Raw genomic sequence first — 22,272 nt, forward strand, 5'->3', positions numbered from 1 at the left:
TAAGACAACTTGGTACCAGGATTATGGGGTATGACTGTGACAGATCTGACCATGTTATTTGGGGAGGATCATGGAAGGACTTTGGAAATTTGTGCAAGAAAAACCAGTAAGTGTTCAATACTTGGGTGGCTGCTTGTGGGGGCTTGAAAGATAAGAATGTAGAGAGCAATGAAAGAGATAGAGGCCTGGCTTGTGAAGTTTCAGAAGGAAATTTAAAGATGGTATCAGGGAAAGTTGCCATTTTGAATTAAGGTTCTGGTTCTAGTTAGCTGAGGCTAAAGAATCAGCTGTGATTAGCAAGAGACCAGAACTACTAATGTGAACCCTTTGCTTTCCTGATCAGCTGACTGAGAAATCAGTGGCGATTAAGAAGAGACTGGCACTATAGAGCAACAGTAATAAAAACTGCATGGTACTGGCATAGAAACAGAATGGTGGATCAATGGAACCGAAGAAAGGACCCAGAGATAAACCCACACACTTATGGATACCTGATCTTTGACAAAATGCCAAAACCATACAATGGAGAAAAGACAGCATCTTCAACAAATGGTACTGGTCCAACTGGATGTCTACATGTAGAAAAATGAAAATAGATCCATACTTATCACCCTGCACAAAACTAAAGTCCAAGTGGATCAAAGACCTCAACATAAAACCAGACACATTAAATCAGTTAGAAAAAAAAAGTGAGGAATACCCTTGAACTCATTGGCACAGGAGACACTTCCTGAACAGAACACCAACAGCACAGGCTCTAAGAGCAACAATCAATAAATGGAACCTCATGAAGCTGAAAAGCTTCTGTAAATGAAAGGATACCATCATCAAAACAAAATGAATGCCTACAGATTGGGAAAGAATCTTCACCAACCCTCTTTCTGATAGAGGACTAATATCCAGTATATATAAAGAACTAAAGAAGCTGAAAAGCAACAAACCAAGCAATCTAATTAAAAAATGTGGAACAGAGCTAAACAGAGAACTCTCTGCAGAGTAATATTGAATGGCAAAGAAACTCTTAAAGAAATGCTCAACATCATTAGCCATTAGGGAAATGCAAATCAAAACAACCCTGAGATTTCACCTTACACCCATCAGAATGACCAAAATAAAAAACTCAAGTGACAACACATGCTGGAGAAGTTGTGAAGAAAGGGGAACCCTCCTCCACTGCTGGTAGGAATGTAAACTTGTACAACCACTCTGGAAATCGATCTGGTGCTTTCTCAGACAACTAGGAATAGCAGTTCCTCAAGATCCAGCCATACCACTCCTAGGCATATATCCAAAAGAGTCTCAAGTACACAAAAAGGACATTCGTTCAACCATGTTTGTAGCAGCTTTATTTGTAATAGCCAGAAGCTGGAAACAGCCCAGATGCCCCTCAACTGAAGAATGGATGCAGAAATTGTGGTACATCTACACAATGGAGTAATACTCAGCAATGAAAAATAAGGAAATCATGAAATTTGTAGGTAAATGGTGGGACCTGGAAAGGATCATCCTGAGTGAGCTGTCCCAGAGGCAGAAAGACACACACAGTATATACTCACTCATATAGACATAACATAGGATACACCTACTAAAAACTGTACATCTAAAGAAACTAAGCAAGAGAGAGGACCCTGACTAAAACGCTCAATCCCCTTCCTGAAAGGCAAAGAGGATGGACATCAGAAGAAGAAAAAAACAGGAAACAAGTTAGGAACCTGCCACAGAGGGCCTCTGAAAGGCTCTGCCCTGCAGACTATCAAAGCAGACGCTGAGACTTATGTCCAACTGTTGGGCAGAGTGCATGGAATCTTATGTAAGAAGTGGGAAATAGTAAGAGCTGGAGAAGATGGAAACCACACAAGGAGAGCAACAGAACCAGAAAATTTGAGCACAGGGAACTTCTCAGAGACTCATACTCCAACCAAGGACTATTCATGGAGATAACCTAGAACCCCTGCACAGATGTAGCACATCATAGTTCAGTGTCCAAGTGGTTCCATAGTAATGGGAGGAGGGACTGCCTCTGACACAATCTGATTGGCCTGTTCTTTGATCACCTCCCAGTGAGGGGAGAGCAGCCTTACCAGGCCACAGAAGATGATAATGCAGCCACTCCTGAGGTGATCTGATAGACTAAGATCAGAAGGAAGGAGAGGAGGACCTCCCCTATCAGTGAACTTGGGGAGAAGCATGCATGAGGAAGAGGGAGGGAGGGTGGGATCAGGAGGGGAGGAGGCAGGGGCTTATGAGGGAATACAAAATAAATAAAGTGTAATTAATAGTAAAAAAATAAACTAAAAAAAAAGAGACTGGCATCACTTAGGTAAAAATCTTCTGTGAAGGGTTTTCGGAGTGTCAGCACACAGAAGCTGCACTCCTGAGGCAGCCAAGGTTTGTACCTCCAGCGGGCAGCTGAATTTGGTAGGTAAGAGTCACCCAGTGATACTGGTTTTGAAAGCATAAAGGGCTCAAGGAGAGAAGCTGATGCTTGGCACTGTAAGGGACCTTTGGTGATGCAGCCTCAGTGGCAGTTAAAGGTCCAGCTAATAACTGGAAGCATTTCAGTAAATGTGTTACACTAATAATACTCCAGCTCTTACCCCGTGATTGCTCTGTGAGTATGTCTTGAAATGCTTTCTGTGGTCAGTCAGGCAGTTTATAACTCTGCCTCAGCCTAGTCTCTTTTTGTGCAGAGTACTGGTGCTAGCTCTAAGCTACAGCTTAGGCCATTCTCAGGTACTTTTTGGATGTACACACACATACACACACACACACACACACACACACACACACACACATGCACACAGTTACAACCTTCCAGATCTCATTTATTTTGGAACTCTTCAAAGCATCTTATAGAAATCCCCCCCCAAGATTTTTCATTTTAAGCTTTTTTGCAGCTTCTACTTAGCATTAGGTAGTATTTCCATCTCTCTAAGGTGCAGCATTAGCAAATGCTGCCAAATTTGTTTTTTTTTTTAATTTTTTCATCCAGACATCCTGAGAATGGGTGACTTTGCAAAGCAACAAGTCTAAAGAAGACCAAATGACATTACACTAATAATAAGAGTACTGCAGAAAGATGTCAGATGTGCGAATTAATGATCATTATCTGAGGATAAGGTGGTGTTGAGATTTTGACTTTGTTGTTTTTCATTTCCACATTTCCATTGGTCCAGGCTACAAACTCCTCAAGTCACATACTTGCAAAGCAAGCATTCAGCACTTCCCTTGAACTTGTGGTGCAAGGGATTATAACACAGCAAATTAAAATGCAGAACAGTTCACTGTCCATTTGATTTGCCACTTGTCTTCAATAAATGTTGTTGGAATGACTGGAAAACCAGCTGTGAATTTCCAGAGTTCCACAGGTTTATTTTGAACCACGTTTTCATTGTGTTTTGGATGTGTTGCTCTGTAGTTCTGGAAGTAGTTCCCTCACTTGATTCTTCAGGCCAGTGAGCATTTTTTTTAGGTGTACCATTTCCACTTGGATTTATTTCTCATCCTCTGACTGTCTACTTTGTTTCATTGATTTCATGATTATGTTGCCATATAGTTTAGTGTTTTTGATAGGCAGTTACTTAAATTATAATGAAATACTCTTCTAAGTCTGCTTGAAAGAAATTTGTAATGAATTGTATCATTTCCTGTATAAGTTTGACTTTATTTGCTTTGTTATTCAACATGCAGACTCTATATTGCTCCTTACATAACCTTAGTTACATATTTTAATCATAAATGTACTATCATAAAGTTTTCAGTTATTAAAGGAGTTAAAAATAGTTTACTTTCCATAGTAATGGGAACAGGGACTGTCTCTGACACGAACTCAGTGGCTGGCTCTTTGATCACCTACCCCTGAGGGGGGAGCAGCCTTACCAGGCCACAGAGGAAGACAATGCAGTCACTCCTGATGAGACCTAACAGACTAGGATCAGAAGGAAGAAAATTAAACCCTCCCCTACCAGTGGACTTGGGGAGGGGCATGCGTGGAGAAGGGGAAGGAAAGGAGGGATTGAGAGGGGAGGAGGGAGGGAACTAGAGGGAGGACACAAAGTAAATAAAGTGTAATTAAAAATAAAATAAAAAATAGTTTACTTTCCTCAGAGGTGTGGGAGGTTTAAAAAAATTGTTGGAAAACTTGGCATATTCCTCCTTGGTGTGAACCTATCCAAGCAAGTCAAAGACTTGTATGAAAAACATTTCCAGTCTCTGAAGAAAGAATTAGAAGAATATATCAGAAGATGGAAAGATCTCCCATGCTCATGGCTTGGCAGGATTAATATAGTAAAAATGACCATCTTACCAAAAGCAATCTACAGATTCAATGCAATTCCCATCAAATTACCAACACAATTCTTTACAAACCTTGAAAGAAAAATTCTCACCTTCATATGGAATAACAAGAAACCCAGAATTGCTAAAACAATTCTCTACAGTAAAAGATCTTCAGGAGGTATCTCCTTCCCTGATCTCAAGCTGTACTATAGAGCAACAATACTAAAAAACTGCATAGTACTGGCATAGAAACAGAATGGTGGATCAATGGAATCGAATAGAAGACCCTGACATAAATCCACACACTAATGGACACCTGATTTTTGACAAAGATACCAAAACCATTCAATGGAAAAAAGACAGCATCTTCAACAAATGGTGCTGGTCCAACTGGATGTCTACATGTAGAAAAGTACAAATAGATCCATACTTATCACCCTGCACAAAACTAAAGTCCAAGTGGAACAAAGACCTCAACATAAAACCAGACACACTAAACTGCTTAGAATAAAAAGTTGGGAAGAGCCTTGAACTCATTGGCACAGGATACAACTTCCTGAACAAAACACCAACAGCACAGGCTCTAAGAGCAACAATCAATAAATGAGACCTCATGAAACTGAAAAGTTTCTGTAAAGCATTTTTAAAACTAAATATTTCTTATGTATGTATCCATTACATAAGTTCACAGTGAGTTCTGAGTGACAAAGGTTGACAAGGCTGAGAGATTAACAGGATCTAAAAGTTACATGAATATTTCTTTTGTTTCTGGGAAAACACAATGATATCAGCGGTATGGAACCATTTTCTGGCTAGGACAGCTCAACAGCTTACAGGGGTGGCGTCACATTAAATAGTTTCAAGGAGTAATGTAGAAGATAAAATAGACACATATCAGCAACAAAAAGATGCTTTGTGGCTGACTCTCCATCATACACTAGTAGATAACACAAACTGATATTATGTCACCACATGAGCATACTTACATTGAATAGATGCAGCATTGATAGCATAAGTAACTGTTGCAGCAGTTGAATTTGTAGATTCATATTAGTTACATACAAACAATTTCATACTGGTCTACATGTAGATGAATGAAACTCTCCACCTTTACTAGCCATGGCCCTGGGAAATTTCTTTTTCTGTATTGCATCAGTATCAGTAAGAAGCCTCTGCTTCAGTAAGTGACTGATGCCACTGGATACAAGCAAATAGAGCACAGTGATGGTTGTCAATCTATGGTGCTGGGTCTAGGTTGATACACAGCACTGATTCCTCTCCAGTTTCTATTATCTAAGGGTCTCAGGAGCTCCACTCCTGCTACTTAAGTTGTTGTTCTTTCACTAAGTGATCAAGTTATTGTTTTCCCTCAATGACTGCATAACATGTTCCTCCTAATCCGGTTACTAATACCCCATCTATTTACTCATCTACACCAGTATCCAGACCCTTTCAAAATGCATCATGGATTTTGTAAAATGTGGTCCAGTGATTAGACCACTGGAAGAATAATCCAGGCTTTACAAACTCTGTGAACTGATACTTCTTTATGGCCTGTTATGCACAGTGACTGAAATCAAGTAACAGTAATAGCAATCCCTCAGAGTCTCCCTCATTGTATTATATAATTAAGATAAGCATGATGAAAAAGAGAAATGGTTTCAGATTTTCAGCATTAAATAAGTAATTTACGAGGCAGGTCTCCATATTCTTTGACCCTTTTGCCCTAGTGTTCCTCAGTCTACTACTCCAAACAGAAATGATCACTATTAATCTTGGTCACCCTTTTACTACATTTACAAATCAAGTAGTCCTTGACCCCCAAGAAAACATTACATATCATTTTTTTTAAATTACTATCATCCAAATAAGCCAAAGTAGTTTTCAGTTTATACATTTATGATCTGCATCATTTTACCCTTACAGAGGCATGTGGTGTATGACCTCTTGGTCCATCTGGGGACAGATAGACCTATAGAATCACTCTAAGTGCATGATCCTCAAGTGAGGATAGATGGGTTTAAGCTCAGGCAGTATGATTGTTGAAGAAAAATTTGTCTCATGTGCCAGAGCCTGCCGACAGAGTTGGCAGCTCTTGAGTGGGGAGTTCCAAGGTGAGTTTGATGGAGCAATATGGACACTATCAAGTTGTTCCTGTATTAACTGCTCTGCAGTGTTAATTTTCTCAAGGGAAAAAAAGACGTTGATTCACCTACACAGGAATATCCATTTTTCATGATATTGGATCTGCATGCAGTACATGTTGTTCAGTGACCTCCTCTAAAAATAACCCAACCTTTTTTTTTTTTTAACATTTCTTGGGGTAGGCATTAATGGCTCAGCTATGCCTTGTCAAATTTTACTAATCCTGAATTTGGTAAATATCCTTGATTAAGCATCTGATTGATAACTACATTAGTAGGACTGTAAAGATACACTCCCATGTTAGTCATTGCATTTCTACCCCACAGGTTAACAGGAAGGCTAGGAACAATATATGGTTTAAAGTTTCCCTCATGTCCTCCCTCATCCTTCCAACTTAATTAAACACTATCTTGTTCAAGACATTGGCTTTGTCCTGTCCCTTGTAATTGTGTAATGGAGGATTGTTTAGGCCAACTGATGCATAGGCCACTGATTAGCAGTTAAGACAGGTATCTGCTCCTGTATACAATAACCCTGTAAATTTTCTTCCATTACTTTGTAACACTAGTTCAGGTCGATTGGGACTGATAGCTTCTATCCAATAAGTATTAGAGGATCAAAAATCTGCATCTCCTCTCCTATCCTTCTTACTTGCATTTTTTGTCTGAACTTGGGGAATTAATATTAATTGGGCTAATCTTTGACATTGTTTTATTACAGAAATTCCATTTGGATAGTGTGTCATAATTTTTATTTCCCCTTCATAATCTGCATCAATTACCCCAGGAGCTACTAAAATTCCTTACATAGTTGTGTTACATCTTCCTACTAATAATCCTATGGTCCTCTTAGGTAATGGACCATAAACTCCTATAGGTAAGGCCTACATTCCATTTCAGGAGTTAATACTGTGTAGGTGGAGGAACTGAGGTCCAGTCCTGCACTACCTGTGGTTGCCAGCAGAGCTGAACAATTCTTGAGTGAGGAGTGAGGATTGAAAGAAAAATTGATAAACCAACACACTACACATGGGATCTGTTTGAGAGGGCAGCCAGTAGATCTGTCACACACCAGTTTATTCCAATAATCCCTTTTTATAGAGCAAAGCACCTTGATACAATGAAGAGGTTCATGCATAAGTCAAACTTGTTTACCTCGACCACCTATCTGTATGATCCTCACACAAACAAAAGGAAATGAACTTGGAAAAAAAAAAAACATCTTGCCTATTTCTGTCTCCAGGTGAAGGCCAGGGTGAAAAAAAATGTTTTTGTGGCCACAGAAGATGACAATGCAGCCACTTCTGATGAGAACTGATAGACTAAGATCAGAAAGAAGGAGAGGAGGACCTCCCCTATCAGTGGACTTGGGGAGGGGCATGAGTGAAGAAGGGGAAGGGAGGGTGGGATCAGGAGGGGAGGAGGGAGGGGCTTATGGGGGGATACAAAGTGAATAAAATGTAATTAATAAAAGTTAAAAAAAGACTATCTTAAAAAATGTTTTTGAAAGAAAAATGTTTTTGGCTGAGAGCATAACAAACAAGCCAATCTCCACACCCGTGGTAGCCAGTCGGTTTCTTAGTCTTATAAAAAGAGATTGACCTCCAGAGAGCAATTTGGCTTCACAGGGATAGTTTCTGTTGTAGCTGGACAGACATGCCTGTTCATGTCCTTTTTCCCCTATCTACACAACTTCTACCAGAAAACTGGTTCAGTGCTCAGTGCATTAATCTTTTCTTTAATAAATCCTATTTTGGTTATTTAGTGACTGGAGTTGATTTGAAGGTGTGTGTGTGTTTGAGAGAAAGAGAGAGAGATAAAGAGAGAGAGAAGGCAGACAGACAGATACAGGCAGAACTATAGAGAGAGTGAGAGAGAGAGAGAGAGAGAGACTCTGTAGCTCATGTTCTGGAATTCACTGTGTTGACTTCCAATTTGCAGCAATCCTCCTGCCTCGGCCTCCAACATATTAGAATTACAGCTGGGAGCCGTCAAGTGGGGCTTAAAATCTTCTCTTTATAGTCAAACACACATTGATTCATGGCTGGGACCTATTCTACAGAATCTATTTATGCTCATCATCATCAGGCTTGTCACTCTATTCATGATCGGATACTGTATTTTGCTTCATATAATTTTGTTTTGGGGGGGCAGTCTCATTTATAACCCAGTATGACCTCAAACTTATGCTCTTTCTGCCTTCCCCTTCCGCCTCTGGAGTGCTAGGATTACAAGTATGCATCACCACACCTGGCTCAGCTACTCTATTTTAAACAATTTCCTTTGTATTCATTATAAGTTGGTCATAATTTCATTGAAACAACAATTCAAAGCAGCAGGCCATGTTTAGAATGTTTTTCATGTATCATGAGGTCTTGCATGAGAAAGCTCCCCTACTACCATTCACCATGTGATGGTATAGCAATTCTTGTAGATGTACTGACTGGATCTCAACCTGCCTGCCATTTTTGAAGGTCCTTGTTCCCTATTTTTCAGGAGAAAAAAAATCATTTGGACAACTTAATTAAATATGACCTGTCAATACTCAGTGACTAGCCATCAACTCACTTCAGTATAAAGGAATACCCACTTACTTCCTCTTATTCCATTGTAGGAAAAAATGTATTCCCTCTTGACATCAGTGAATTGATCTGAGCGTCGTTGTCTTTTCTCTTCCATAGAGGCATTATCTGTATTGGTAGTTTTCTATGTCAGTACATGTATAAACCTAATAGGAGGGTATGAAACAGCTTTACTATAAAGAAAATGAACAAGCCAGCACACCAAGATGTCATTTTCGACAGGTGGCAAACGAAGACAAGACTTAGTGAGTCAGTACAAAAATTGATAACTAACAACACAGCAACAGCCGCAGTAGCAGCCTAAGAGTTCTAGTTCACCTGTTCCTGAATTCCACTGTGTGACACTTCAGGAGCAGATGGCAGCTACAGATACTGGGTTTCGTCACAGTTGAGCAACTTGGGATACAAATTCAGTGCCTTTATATAGCAAAGTAGTTAGCCAACCAGTCATTCTCCTGCAGGAAGGGAATGTTGGAGCTGCAATCCCACTGTGGTGTCATGTCAGTAGTTTTCCCTTTTAATTCCCAGTTCCCATGAAGAACCGTAGTGTCCACTGCCATATATGTTTCCATGGTTTATGCCAGCATATTTGATATGCATTTCCACTTCCTTTGTTAATATTTTTTGAGAGTAGAGACTTGACTTTATAAGTTGGTGTGGAAACAATGAGAGCATCAGTCTTGAATGTGCCATCATGGAAGCATCCTGGGTTTGTAATGCACATGCAAGGTCTCCAAATGGGAAACTCTCTGTCTTCAAGCAAGCTAAAAGAGCAGGAATAGGAAGGCTATTTTTGCTGATCTAGATGCATAAGGGGAATGTATTGGTTCAAGGTCTCAAATTCCCCTTATACATCTTCACGTCCAAGTTTTATCGTGGGTACATTTTTTTTATTGAGTCCTCTGATCTTGAGGTAGGAAAATTTTGATTCATGTATCTAATTCAGTTTTATATCTGTTCCCCTGACCCTACTTTTCAGTCCAGCTTTCCACTTTTGTGGCAATCTCTTCAGACACTACTGTAGAAGCACTTTAGAATTTGCCAGGGTCTTTGGCTGATTCCAGACTGTTTTTATAGTTATGCTTTTAAGTTTACTAAATCATAACCTATAGAAAACTGAATAAATTATACATTGCAACAGGTTGAATTATTTACAATGTATATTATCCGTGCAACAGTAATGACAAACAGCATATTTTCACATCCCACAATCACTCATCATTCTTGCTTAAGGTTATTGAACTTCTAAAGAATTAATACCAATCTGACATTTCTCATATATTACTTTTGCTTATTTTCCAGCTTCATATAAAATGGTTCCTATAATATTTGGTATCTTGTGAATGACTTATTTGATTAGCACACTTTGGTAAAATTCATGTATTTTAGATAGTCTTCTGTTTTATTTGTTGTATGATATTTTATTGAATGACTATACCACAATTTATTTAATCATTTGGAGAATGTCAAGTTTTTGAGCTATTATGAATAATGATACTGTAACCACATATACATTTATTCTGGTGCACTTCTGCTAAATCATTTCCTAGGAGCAAAGTTGCTGCTTCATAGATTGTGAAAAATTTATGTTACATAAGCCATTGTTACATAGTCATTATATCTACATATTTGTATATGTATAATATATATAGACAGTATATGATATTCTGGTTACTCATCTTTACAAAGATATTTTTTCAGTAGTTTTCATTTTAGCTATTAAGATGTAAGACAAATACAGAACAATATAGCTTTAATTTTCATTTTACCAGTCCTTACAAATAATGAGAACAAGAACTTGTTTATTATTTATTTCTGCTACACATTTATTTTCATACTTGCTTGTTGCCAATCTTAGACGGCATTTTGTCATTTTCTTCTATGGAGATGTAGACATTTTTTCTATATTCTGGCTAAAAATTTTTATTGGATATACACATTCAAATGCATAGCTCTTGTTTTCTTTCTTAATGAAAAGAGGCCTTACATGTTTAATACTGTTCCTTTCAGTGTTGATGCTTTTTATTCCATTTGGTGTGTCCTATTAAAGAAACTGTTGCCTCTCACAAAGTCAGTAAGACATTTCCTACTGGGGTGGAAGGTTATGTCTGCTTGTGGAGACCAGAAGACAGTCTCAGCTGTCATTTCTCAAACACTGTCCACCACCTTTTTCAGACACAAAGAACTCTGTCTAGCCTGGAACTCACACAGTAAGCAAGACTCACTGCACTTTGAGTTCCAGAACTCCACTTGTTGCTATCTCCCCTATTGGAATTATGAGCATGTGCTACCATTGCCACCATGCCTGTTTTTTACATGGGAGTTCTGTGGATCAAACTCTCCCCCTTATAAGCGATTTAACCAGCTTAATTATTTCATCGGGCCTACTCGTGTCTCCTTTTGAATTTTTTTTTATACATAAATGTGTCACAAACTTTTTCTCATTTTTAGAAGTTGAACATTCTTTCCTCAGTATAGTCTCGCTTTTATCATGAATCAGGTAACTATGTCTGTGTAGTCGTGTGCATTTTATGTGCTCTCTGAACAATTAGTGTCTGCATAGCATTTCAGCAATCTATAGTCTTCTGTTGGTTTATTTTTAGCATACATTAATTGTACAAATTAATGTATCAGGTAATATATTTTATTATGCTATTTCCATATGTGAGTAGACTGTATTTTGATCATGTTATTATTTACACATTCCTAACAATAGTTTCTAATAGTAGTCCTCTTTTTTTTTTCTTTTGAATTATGCATAGGAGAGAAAACACATGGTGCTTGTATTTATGAGACTGGCTTATTTCAATAATTATGATAATGCTTAGTTCTATCAACCTTCTGGCTGATGTTATAATTTCGTGTTTTTATGGCTGAGTAAAAGCTCTCCCTTGTGTGCACGCGTGTGTGTGTGTGTGTGTGTGAGAGAGAGAGAGAGAGAGAGAGAGACAGAGACAGAGACAAAGAAAGAGAGATAGAATAATAGAGACAGAGAGCTTCCTTATTTAATCATCTTTAACAGGCACATGGACTGTTCCACGGCTTGACTGTTGGGAAAAGTGCCACATTAAACATGGTTGTGCAGGTATTTATATTGTATGCTGATTTTGATTCCTTTAGCTGTATACTCAGGAATGATATCGCTAAATTATATGTAGTTCCACTTTAAGCCTTTTGAGAACTGCAATATTGATTGAAATAGTAGCTGCACACAATTTGCCTTCCCACCATCAAAGTAGAAGAGATCTTCTTCCTTTTTCTTCACCAGCATTTGTAATTTTTGTTGTTGTTGTTGTTGCTTTGTTTTCATCATGGTAACCATTCTGATTGGATTGAGAAGGACTCCTTATATAGTTTTGATTTCTATGTCCCTGGTGGTTATGGATGTTGAAACTTTTTTCCATGTGCTCTTTTAGTCATTTATTGATTTTCCATTTAGTTTATTTTTACTGATGGGAGTGTGTGATTTTTGCTGCATAATCTTCACAGCCAGACCTTGAACCAGGGAAAGAGTAAGAGCTACCTTCAAGCTCATCCTGCCAGATAAACTCATAGATCATCTGACTGAAAGTACACTTGTACCAGATGTGAGTAGAAATGGAAAATGGGTGAACAGTGGTGGAAATACAGTTCCACCAAAAGCCTGTGGGATGCTGGGAATATAAAAAGCACCCTACCCAAAGTGGTCTCCATGGCAAGCACGGAAAGGTGGGAGGTCTTGGACATTGTATGATGCTATGTATTCTCACCATGTTAATCTCTGTCTTAGTGTCCTATTCATATTCACACACAGCTGGTCCAGCTCCTCCTGCCAGATGACACAAGGCCATAGAATATTGTATGGTCTACAATTCCCACCACATTGTCTTATGTCCCTGGATCTGTGTCCAAGTTGTAAATAGTTTTCTGGGCCCACACTTGTTCTTGAGGAGGACACTTGCTTAGACCATGTAGATATACAAATGTAAGAGCTTCTGCTCTACATAGATGAAAACATTTGAATATAAGGCCTTTTGTACGATGATTCTCCACTGTGGAACCAAAGGGCAAAGTAGAAGATATAAGTGGCCAATATATAGCAAGTATGCATAGTATAGCAGGTATAGCAGATCATAGCACACATGTCTTCACTATATTTTTGTTTTGAGTTTAACCTTAACAACAATCTGTGGCAAGCAGATGCCTTCGCAACAGTAAATATTCTTCCTTTTGGAAATGGTTCTTCACTCAGTCTTAGTAACTGAGCTATGCTTAATGAACATGGAAAATGGCAAGATCAAAGAGAAAAGTATCATAGAAGATTTTGCATGTCTTCCATAGTACATTATCTGGAATATCTGCTACACAATAAAGTCACTAGCCACACACAGCACAAATTTGTGATGCATAATTAAGAAAATTAGAAGCCAGTAGAAATTAATGAGGGATGACACTGGTGTTGGAATCAGTGCTAATATTACAGAAGAAATGAGCCGTATCAAGTTAATGCTGCCAGAATATTATATCTAAAATGTTTTCCCAAGTGAATATAGATATTAAGATTCAATTGATATGGGGCTATACTTCAGTGGTAGAACATTTGCCTGGCATATGTAAGGTTCTAGGAATGATTCCAAGAACTACAAAAAAAAGACATAATAAATTTCAGGGATTGAAAATCCAAAGTATGGCTCCTGTTATGTGTGACTAAATTAATAATAATTTTGGAAGTGGAGCAAAAAGATAACACAAAATAAATCGGGAAATAATTCAAGCTAAATATTTCATAAAACTATCAATTGATAGGATAAAGCTGTAGAGTTGGAACAAGATAATCCAGCTCTTAAAACAATAAATTTCTGCATTCCATGACATCAGATGGATGGATTGAAATCAGGCACATGAATTTGCAATTGTTAATTTTGATTAAAACATCAAGATTCTGAGCCCCTCTTCCTGACATGCCTCCTACAGAAAAGTTAGTTAAGATACAGCAGACTAACATTGAACTCATTAGGCAGCCACATGGAACAGAAGATTTATATATACAAACCCTCCTGGTGTCATTACTGAGCTATATTTTGACTAAAGTATAATAGTGTTAAAGTAGTTCAATAATTTATCCTAAATTTACAAATTAATATAATTATTATGATAAATCAGTTAGAATACTTCTATCAGTATTCCTTTGTGTGTATTTACTTTAAATCCCCATTCTCTCTTTCCTCCCTCAGGAAAACAATAGTATACCGTCTTGTCTCAATGAATTTACTTTCTCTGAGTGCACAATATATGGAATTATTATATATATATAATATAATATATATATATATAATAAGTAGCCTGTTGTGTCTATTTTCTCTGTACATTTTTAATATTTTATTTATTTTTTATGTGTATTAGTGTTTAGTTGAATGTATGTCTGTGCATTGTGTACTTGCAGTTCCAGGATATGCCAGAAGGGGCATTAGATGACCTGGTACTAGAGTCTCAGATGGTTGTGAGTCACCATAAGGGTTCCAGGAATTGAACTCTGGTCCTTGAGAAGAAGAGGCAGTGCTCTTAACCAATGAGCCATCACTGTACACATCTTTAAAATTCATCTGCCATAGTATAAATTTGTACTTTTTATTGTTAAATAATATTCCATTTGAGGATTAATAATATTTATTTATTCATTCATCAGTTTGTGGGAATTTGGGACTTTTCCAGCCTGGAGACATTATAAGTGATGCTTTTCTGCTTTTGTTACAATGTAAGTTTACATGTGAACAAATTTTTATTTTTGTGTGAGGATTCTTACCAGGAATTGAATTTCTGGGTCACAGAATAACTTGATCTTTTTTATTCTCTGAGAAATTGTCAGAGTTTGTAATATGTCCCCATGATTTTATAATTATATCTAAAATGCATGAAACCCATTTTCCTACATATACTCAGTAACATTTCTTAGTGTCTGTCTTTTTTCACCATTGTGGCAGATGTACAGTAGTAACTAGCTGTGAAATTGATTTTTTTGTGAAATTGATTTTTATTCCCTTAACAAATAGTGCTAGCCATTTATATATCTTATTTAAAGAAATCCCCATTCAAATATTTTTGTCCATCTTTACCAATTATAGTATTAGTCCATTCATTTTTGAGTTTTAAGAATTATTATTCTGGATATGAACCCTTAGTAGTATGCATAACTGATGAACACTTCTTGTTTTGTGAGTTGTCTTTTTACCTTCTGTATAGGAAAAAATTTATATTCCCCTTAATTTTGATGAAATTTATAATTTATATTTTCTTAATACCTAGGGATATATAACACCTTTTAAAATATTTATTGGTCATTTGCATTTCTCTCTTTTGTTTTTCATTAATAATAATATTATTATTTATTATAATTTATTCAATTTGTATTTTGCCTATAGCCCCTTCCCTTATCTATTCCTTGTCCTACCCTCCCTATTTTTTCCTCTGCTATGTCTCTCACCTAGTCCACTGATATGGGAGGTCCTCCTCCCCTACTATCGGACCCCTACCTATCTTGTCTCCTCAGAACTGTCTGGATCCTCTTGCTCTGTGGCCTAATTAGGCCACCTCCCCAGGGGGAGACAATCAAAGAGCAGGAAAATGAGTTCATGACAGTGACTGCCCCTGCAATAGTCTGGGCCAGTGGGGGCCTGCAGAGACTAATGAATCAACCAAGGACCATGCATAAAGAGAACCTAGAACCCCTGCACAGATGTAGCCCATGGCAGCTCAGTCTCCAAGTGGGTTCTCTAGTAAGGGGAGCAGAGGCAGTCACTATCATTAACTTGGTTTCCTATTCTTTCCTTTTTTATTTTTTGAAAATTGTTCAGTTTGTCGGGCATAGTGGCTCATGCCTATAATCCCAAACACTCAGGGAGGCAGAAGCAGTATATCTCTGTGAGTTCAAGGTCAGCCTGGTCTACAAAACTAGTCCAGGACAGCCAAGGAAACATAGAGAAACCCTGTCTTGGAAAAAATAAATAAATAAAAACAAAAAAGAAAGAAAAATTGTTCATTTCATTTGCCCATTTGTTGATTGGTAATTTTATTGGCTTGGTATTTAATTTGAGCAATTATTTGTGAATTCTGGATATTAGAACTTTTCCTGAGAACTTTTCGGGAGTGGGGAGTTCAGCTGGGTGCTCTGAGTTGAACCTGATGTTTTCTTCATTGTGGGGTTTCCTCCCAACACAGAAACCCAGTCTCTGGTGCTTTGGGGCCCACAGTTCAGTCTGGGATGGTGATCAGAGCACGCAGGTGTGTGGCTCTGGGCTGGCGACCTGGCTCCTCCTCGGACTGGGAACTCTTCTGGGGTTTAGCTGGGTGACCTGAGAATGGACCAGATTGCTTCCCACACAGAGGGGTTTCCTCTTACCTGGGAAACAAAGCCGCTGTTGTTTTAAGGCCCACAGTTTGGTCTGTTGGTCGTTGTGCAGTCACTGCTGTCCTGCTCCTCAGACACAGTGTCCTCTCAGCGCTGCCACCTTGGATGCACCACCCAAATCTTAACTAAATTTTTTGATGAAATTCAGTTTAATTAATTTTCTTTGGTAGATTTGCTTTTATTTTTTATTTTTGAGAATGTCATACATAATTCTGTATTTACATCATTAGCATTCCTTCCAACTCCTCCCATGTCCCTCTATGTCCTCTCAAATTCATGACCTCTTCTTCTATAATTATTATTGGTACATATATAAATACATGTACAAACAGTTTATCTATGTACTACCTATTGAGCTGATTTAGTGTTGCTTTTATGTACATGTGTTTAGGGCTGACCACTTGGAGAAGCATAGACTTCGATGTCATATGCAAAAAAAAATCTTCATCTAACTTTAGGTAATAAAATTTTATTTTATCCATATGGTTATTGAAAAGGCTTATGGTTTTAGCTAATATGCCCTTGCATATCTTTGTTTGGGTAAATTTTATATTTGGTAAGATACAATCCTAAATTTATTATTTTCACTCAAATACCCAAATAATACTAGGATCATTAATTAAAAAGATCGTTTTCTGTGGTCTTGGTGCCATGATTAACAGTGCTGTGTTAATAAATGCAAGAGTCAAGAAAATTTCTCTTTGTTCTTAATTTGTGAGTGTGGTTTCTTTCTTTTATTTTAAGCAGAAGAAGCTGATTGGTCTTTCAAATGCTTTTTCTTGATCTATTGAGATTGTGCAGTTTTTTTTTTTTTAATTTTATCCTATTAACAGCGACTTACTCAATTGATATCCAGATGTTAAAGTTTGCACTCCTGGAATAAAGACCATGGTGTGTATAATTCTTTCATATGTTGCTAGGTTGGGTTGGCGAGCATAATTTGGTGCTGTTTCTGTCTGTAGTCATAAAAATATTTTAATCTGTATCTTTCTTGTGGTAGCAAAAGTAAATAATTCTGGCTTCACACATGAGTTAAAATTGCTTTCTTCATTTTGTATTTTGAGATTTTTTTTTTAAGTTTATTCTTTGTTTTTAAAATATTAGCACAAACCAGCTATTAAGAGCTTTGGGAGGGGGGCAGGAGAGATGGCTCAAAGGTTAAGAGCACAACCCGCTCTTCCAGAGGTCCTGAGTCCAATTTCCAGCAACCACATGGTGGCTCACAACCATCTATAATGAGATCTGGTATGCTGTTCTGGTGTGCAGGCACACATGCAGTTAGAACACTGTATACATGACAAACAATACTTTTTTTTAAACCCACAGAATTATTCATTTTTTAAAAAAGCTTTATAAGGATTTTTTAATTTATTTTTTAATGATCATAGTTTGTTCACTTGGTATCCTAGCTATAGCCCCTTCCTTCATCCCCTTCCAACCCCACCCTAACTCCCTCTTCTTCTCCCATGCCTCTCCACAGGTCACTGAAAGAGGAGGTCCTCCTCCCCTTCCCTCTGACCCTAGCATATCAGTTCTTCTCAGGACTGGTTGTATTGTCTCCCTCTGTGGCCTGGTAAGGCTGCTCCCCCCTCAGGAGAATTTGATCAAGGAGCCAGCCTCTGAGTTCATGTCAGAGACAGTCTCTGTTCCCCTTACTTGGGAACCCACTTGGACACTGAGCTGCCATGGGCTACATCTGTGCAGGGGTTCTATATTATCTCCATGCATGATCCTTGGTTGGAGTATCAGTCTCAGAGAAGACCCCTGTGCCCTGATATTTTGGTTCTGTTATTCTCCTTGTGGAGATCCTGTCCCCTCCAGGACTTTCTATTTCCTGCTTATTTCATAAGATTCCCTGCACACTGCCTAAAGTTTGGCTATGAGTCTTAGCATATATTTTGGTAACTTGCTGGGTAGAGCCTTTCAGAGGCCCTCTGTGGTAGGCTCCTGTCCTCTTCCCTGTTTTTTCCCTCTTCCAATGTCGGTCCTATTTGCCTTTCTGAGTGAGGATTGATCATCTTACCCAGGGTCCTCCTTCTTGATTAGCTTCTTTAGATGTACTGATTTTACTATGTTTATCCTATATTATATTTCTAGTATTCACTTATAAGTGAGATATACCATATCTGTCTTTCTGCTTCTGGGATACCTCACTTAGGATGATCTTCTCTAGGTCTCACCATTTGCCTGCAAATTTCATGATTTCCTTGTTTTTAATTGTTGAGTAGTATTCCATTGTGTAAATGTACCACAATTTCTGTATCCATTCCTCCTCTGAGGGACATACGGGTTGTTTCCAGATTCTGGCTATTTATAGGGATTTTTAAGTCACTATTTCTGTCTCTTCACTTTTTATAAGCATTTCCAGATTTTCTGTTTCTTATCAAGTTATATTTAGAGCTTTATTTTTAGAAAATTTCCCAATTCATATTGTGTAATTATTTTGTTGTTTTATAATTATTTAGGAAAATTCTCCTTTATTGTGGAAATACTCTGTTATTATTCATATACGGGTAGTTTGAATCTTCACTGATTGTCTTTTTTCATAGTACAGCACAATTATTTTCAGTCTTTTCAATTTTTCCAGTCAGGTTTACACTCATTAATTATTGCTTTTGTTTGTTATCTATTTCATTTATTCACACCTTAATATTTGTTCCATTCTGATGCTTACTTCAGATTTAGTTTGTTAATTTCATTTATAACCACTATAACAAATATGAAATGAAAACTTAAACAGCACAAGCTACTTTTGAATAGTCAAAATGTTTATTCAAAATATTCAATGAGGTTGTATGGGTGCCTTGCAAAATAGCATATGATTGACAACATCATCAGACTACTGTTAACTGCCCATCCACAACTACTAGACTAGGAATAATTTAAAAAGTAGACAATGCCACATGTTGGTGAAAATGTGAAGAAAAGGCAAGCCTCACCCTGTGCAGATGAGACTGTAGAACATGGAAAACTCTTTTGCAGCCCTTCAAAGAGTTACATACTGAGCTAACTTCAACCTCAAAAAAAAAAAAAAAACAAAACAAAACAAAAAAAAAACAAAAACACTCCACATAGCCTAGGGAGATAAACACATGTCATATGAAAATATGTGGAGGAATAAAATATGATAACTTTCATTTTATGTCCCAAATTTGGAACATTACAAACATCCACATCTGATAAATAGATAATAAAATACAATTAATAAAACTTGGGCGGTGCCTGTGTGCATTAGCGAGGAGGCCTGGCTCTGGTCCCTTAGGTGCGATGCTCCCCAGGGCGGAGGGGTGAACCAGCGATTCACTGGCCCTGGGCATAGCTAACCCAGTGGCGGGCATCACAGTCTCCACAGCCAAGAGTGTGCAACCTTTCCAGTCCAGTGAGGCCTACATGGAAGCCATGAGGGAAGAACTGGCCGATTGGCTCAATGCCTTGTATGATCTAGGTCTACCTGGCAGTGTTGATGGCTTCCTCACGGGGCTGGCCACAGGCACGCCAACGCTGTCATGGAAGCTGCCTGGGCTCTGGCTCCTGCCTGCCTAACTGCCCAATGTGACTCCCAGCTCCTTCGTGGCCCAGGACACAGTGGCCACTTTCATCGGCTGGTGTCAGGCAGAGCACGACGTGCCTGAAGTGCTCATGTTTGAGACAGAGGACCTGGCACTGCAAGAAAGAGAAAAGCATGTGTTGTGCCTGCTGGAGGTGGCCTGGTGTGGGGTGCACCGAGGCCTGGTAGCCCCGAGGCTGGTACTGTTTGAGCAGAAAATGGAGCCAGAGGTTCGTCAGCCCTTCAGGTCCCCAGTGTCCCTGCTGCTGAAGAGGATGCCACTGAAATTGTCACTGCTCAAAGGGGTTCCCACGTGCGCACCCCACATGACAATCAATGACCCTCGAAACTTTCAGGAGCTAGGGAGGAAGCTCCTGAGCGGTTGTACCTGCCCAGACCAGTTTCCCATGATCGAGGTCTGGGAGAGGAAGTAGTGGGTGGGAGACTCCAACTTGCTCATCTTCATGAGGATGCCGAAGATCCAAGAGATGATGTATGTGAGGTGGCGGTTGGGACCCACTGGGACAGTGCCTAGACAAACATGACCTTTGCCGATGCTCCTCTACTGCCCACCATCTGCCCCAGCAAAGGACAGGGGTTTTCTCCCCTCACATGGGTTATCACCCACTCCTAGCTCCATCCCTAGGCCCTAGCAGCACACTTCTTGGGAGTTAGCTGCAGGACTCCCAGGCGGAAGTGACCCCGTCAGCCTGTGAAGCACAACAGAGGGGCCTGAGTGCAGGCCCTGAGATCAGTTGCCCTGGCTCCAGTCCATAGTAGGGGAACAGTGACTGCTCAGCCTCCTCTGCCCAGAGAGGCCCCTGGGTGCCTGCAGCGATGGCCACTGGCTCTCCAAGGGAGCAGCCCAACCACCGGCTGACCTCCAGTGTGCTGGCCTCCCCAAGAAAGCAGCCCCTCACGGCCAGTCTGGAGAACTCACCAGAGATAGCCCGACATGGCTCTGGGACGCCAAGACACTTTGTCATAGGCTTCTAGCACAGCGCTGGAGCCAGAGCCTCTAGGACCAGGCCTTACTGGTGGTGGGCAGGGAACAAGACTGGCAGCACTCATGGGTGGCCCGGGTCAGGAGTGGTGGGGGATCAGGAGATTCTGCAAGGAGTACCCCGCAGACTCCAAGTGCCTCCAGCTCTCTAGCACCCTGGCCTTCCAGGGGCCTGATCCCAGGCCCAGAGCTGACCGCCACACAACCCTATGGGATCAGCCCCTGGCCCTCCATCTCTGGACTCTGCTTACTGTTCATCCAGCTCCTTATCTTCATCACTCAGTGTCATGGGTATCAAGTGGGGCCCACCCAGGGAATCAGGCCCAATAGCCAATGGCTGTCTGGGCCCAGCAGGCAAGTTCTGTCGAGCTCTTCCAATAAAGGCAGCCCCTGCCTTGCTGTAGGAGGTTTGCTGGATACAAACTGTTTTCTGGCTGGCCCAGAACCCTCACTGACCTGGGCAAGGAGGTGGATGGACACACAGCCAGACTGTAAACCCTCATGCATGCCTACTGCTCGGGGACTCTGCCACCCATCAGGACCCATAAAGCTCAGGGCTCAGCATGCCTTGCAGTAGGTCACCCCAAGGCCCGAGCCAGATTCTTCAATGTGGTGGACTCACTGCTACACCCACACTCCATTCCATTTTCTTTGTAGCCTTAATCTACCCTCTGCATCGGGGATCTTCCCCCTTCCACCTCTTGAGCACAAGACTTTATCAGACCAGACGCCACGGGATCATATGGCACAATGGGAAACCTGTTGTTCATTCTGGTTTGGGGGATGAGCATTGGTTTTTAATTACTAATATTATTGAATGTCTTAGGGGAGACAGGGCCAGCCGGGTGTCCTAAGGACCTGTGGTCTAGTAAGCAGAACCTTGACAGTAAAGTTTTGTTCCAGCTTCGGTTTTAAAACATGTGAGGGCCTCTGAAAGACTCTACCTTGTAGGGTACCAAATCAGATGCTGAGACTCAGCCAAACTTTGGGCAGAGTGCGGGAAATCTTATGAAAAAGGTGGGAGATAGAAAGACTTAGAGGAGATCCACAAGGAGAGAAAACAAAATCTGGGCACAGTGATCTTTTCTTAGACTCATACTCCAGCCAAGGACCCTGTATGGATATAGCCTAGAACCCCTGCTCAGATGTAGTCCATGGCAGTTCAGTGTCCAAGTAGGTTGTCTAGTAATGGGATCAGGGACTGTCTCTGACATGAACTCAGTGGCCTGCTCTTTGATCACCAACCCGTGAGGGGGGGAGCAGCCTTACCAGGCCACAGAAGATGACAATGCAGCCACTCCTGATGAGACCTTATAGACTAGGATCAGAAGTAA

The 22,272-nt window shown here is 39.8% G+C and overlaps 1 pseudogene; it reads left to right on the top strand.

Annotated features, from left to right (window-relative positions):
* LOC129685037 (GAS2-like protein 1) overlaps positions 1–21,725 on the top strand; it is a 144,230-nt pseudogene extending 122,505 nt beyond the window's left edge.
* Positions 21,726–22,272: the final 547 nt, after the last annotated feature.

This window comes from Psammomys obesus, unplaced genomic scaffold (assembly GCF_907164565.1).
Source record: "Psammomys obesus unplaced genomic scaffold, mPsaObe1.curated_primary_1811, whole genome shotgun sequence".
Lineage (NCBI taxonomy): Eukaryota > Metazoa > Chordata > Mammalia > Rodentia > Muridae > Psammomys > Psammomys obesus.